We start from the raw sequence: 2,737 nt of genomic DNA, 5'->3' as shown, positions 1-2,737 counted from the left end.
TGTACAAGAGGAAGTGTTCACCCACTAAGTCCAAGGTTGAAAAGAAGAAGAAGGTCCTTGCCACTGTCACAAAACCAGCTAGTGGTGATAAGAATGGTGGTACTCAAGTGGTGAAACTTCGCACTATGCCTAGGTATTATTATACTGAAGACTTGCCTCAGAAGCTGTTTAGCTAGAGCAAAAAGCCCTTCAGTCAGTACGTGAGGAAGCTGGACGCTACCATCATGCTCAGTGCAGTTCTGACACCACTGATGGAAGAGAGTGGTTTTCCTCAAGCACCTGGATAGCTGCTCGCTCCTTAAGACCGTTCTTAAGGCCTATGACTCTCAATCGAGTTCCTCTGTGAAGAACACACAAGAAATTTGTCATTGCCACCTCCACTAAAGTTGACCTCAGTGGTGTGGAAATCCCAAAGCATCTCATTGACACTTATTCAAGAAGAAGCTGTGGAAGACCCGACACCAAGAGGGTGAGATTTTCTACACAGAGAAAGAGAAATATGAGATTACAGAGCAGCACAAGGTTGATCAGAAAGTTGTGGACTCACAAATTTTGCCAAAACTTAGAGCCATCCCTCAGCTCAAAAGCTACTTGAGTTCTTTATTCTCTTTCACCAACAAATTTTAACCTCACAACTTGATGTTCTAGACTTCTTGCAAAAGATCTAATTGAATAACGTTCAACGTAAAAACAAACAAACAAAACCCCTCAAATGACCAAAAAACAAACAAAACCCCAACCCAAAAACTCTATGAGTAATAGAGGAATTCTGGTAGATACAGTACTAGAAGTAGAGCATAGATTGGAAGCCACTAAAAAAGTTAAGAGAAACCACTATAAACATCCACCAATAATTGAACATGGGATGTATGAAGTATGAATCTAAGAAAACTGAAAGCTGTTAAAAAATGAAATAAAGTTCGATGTTCTAGGCACTGATGAGCTGAGCTGAGCTGGCATTGTCTACTTTGAATCAGATGATCATAAAATGTTCTATGCCAGGAATGAAAAATTGAAGAAGAATGGTGATGCATTGATAGTTAAAAAGATAATTTCATGATCCAACATCATCCTGAAATGCAGTGCTGGGAGTGCTAGGATACTATTCATACATGTACAAGGAAGACCTGTTAATTATTGACATATGTTGTTGTTAAGTGCCATTGAGTCTCTTATGACTCATGGTGACACTATGTACAACAGCTCTGAAGCCTGCCCTATGTTGAGCCAGTCTAACAGACTCCAACACACCTACCCACAATACCCCAGTTACTGTGTCAATTCACCTCATTCGAGGTCTTCCTCTCCTGTGCATCCCTCCAACTTTCTGAGTATGATGTCCTTCTCCAATGACCAGTCCCTCTTGACCACGTACCCAAAGTATGTGAGACGAAGCTTCAAAATTCTAGCCCTCAAGGAGAAATTTGGTTTCACCCTCTCCAAGACAGACCTATTCGTTTTATTTGTCAGTCCATGGTATACTTAATACTCTTCTTCAGCACCATGTCTCAACAATATAATTTCTTATGTCATCAGTAGTAGTTGTTCAGCTGTCTGATTCATAACAAGTAATTGCAAAGACCATGGCCTGGATCAGACACACCTTAGTCTCTAGACTGAAACTGTTGCTTCCCAGAAAGCAGATTTCCTTGCACAAATATTGTTGTTAGGTGCCATCAAGTCAAGTATGACTCATGGTGACCTTGCAACAGCAGAACTGGACCTTGTCTCATCCTGTGCCATCTTCACATTTCATGGCTTATTAGAGTTCATTGCGGCAGTCATCATGTTGAAGTTGAGGGTTGAGTGTCTTCCCTTCCTTTAGCAGCCCTCTATAATTCCAAGAATAATTTTCCTCTCCAAGGAACAGCCCTTCCTAGTAAGCTGAAGCCTCATAATTCTTTCCTCCATAGAGCATTCTGTCTGCATCTTATCCTAGTAATGTTTGTTTTTGGCAGTCCATAGGATATTCCGTGTTCTTCTCCAGCACCAGAGCTCAAAGGTATCAATTCTTCTTCTGTCATCCTTGTTCACTGTTCAGCTTTCAGATATATAGCAAATTATAAGAAAATAAGACCAATCTCATCTTGAGTGATTACTGCCTCTGAAAACCCACTGAGGGTCAGCTATGCATTAGTTCCAACTCGATGCCTTAAAACAACAACATAAAATTTTATAATTATAATTTTATAATTATAATTATAAGAAAGACCATGGCCTGAATCAGACATATCTTAGTCCTCAAACTGACTCCTCAATAATTTGGAAAGATCTCTAACTGCAGACTTTCTCAATGCAATGTGTATCCTGATTTCCTGACTGCAGGTACCAAGTGTGTAAATTGTGGATCCAAGTAAAAGGAAGTGGTTTACAGTTTCAACCACTTCTCCATCTAAGATGATTTTGTCTCTTGCTCCCAGAGAAAAGAATCTTTGTTTTCTTGACATTGAGATGAAATCCACATTGAAGTCTGCATTCCTTGATCTTCTGCATTAAGTGCTTCAAGTTCTCTTCACTTTCAGCATACAAGGTTGTGCCATCTGCATAATGCAGGTTATTAATGAGTCTCCCGCCAATCCTGATGCCATATTCTTCTTCACAGATTCTAGCTTCTTGAATAATTTGAACAACATACAGATTGAAGAGGTCAGGAGAGAGAACACAACCCTCGTGGGCTCCCTTCTTAATCTTGAGCCATGCAGTGTTTCCCTGCTCTGTTGCACAACAGTCTCCTGGT

The 2,737-nt window shown here is 40.3% G+C and overlaps 1 pseudogene; it reads left to right on the top strand.

The window, feature by feature from the left end:
- The window catches only part of LOC102861575, a 42,121-nt pseudogene extending 41,526 nt beyond the window's left edge, over positions 1 to 595 (top strand).
- Positions 596 to 2,737: the final 2,142 nt, after the last annotated feature.

Source organism: Elephantulus edwardii, unplaced genomic scaffold (assembly GCF_000299155.1).
Source record: "Elephantulus edwardii isolate Elephantulus edwardi_28Jun2011 unplaced genomic scaffold, EleEdw1.0 scaffold00043, whole genome shotgun sequence".
Taxonomy (NCBI): domain Eukaryota; kingdom Metazoa; phylum Chordata; class Mammalia; order Macroscelidea; family Macroscelididae; genus Elephantulus; species Elephantulus edwardii.
Note: the sequence above shows the minus strand (reverse complement) of the source record. Positions and strands in the feature narration are given on the sequence as shown.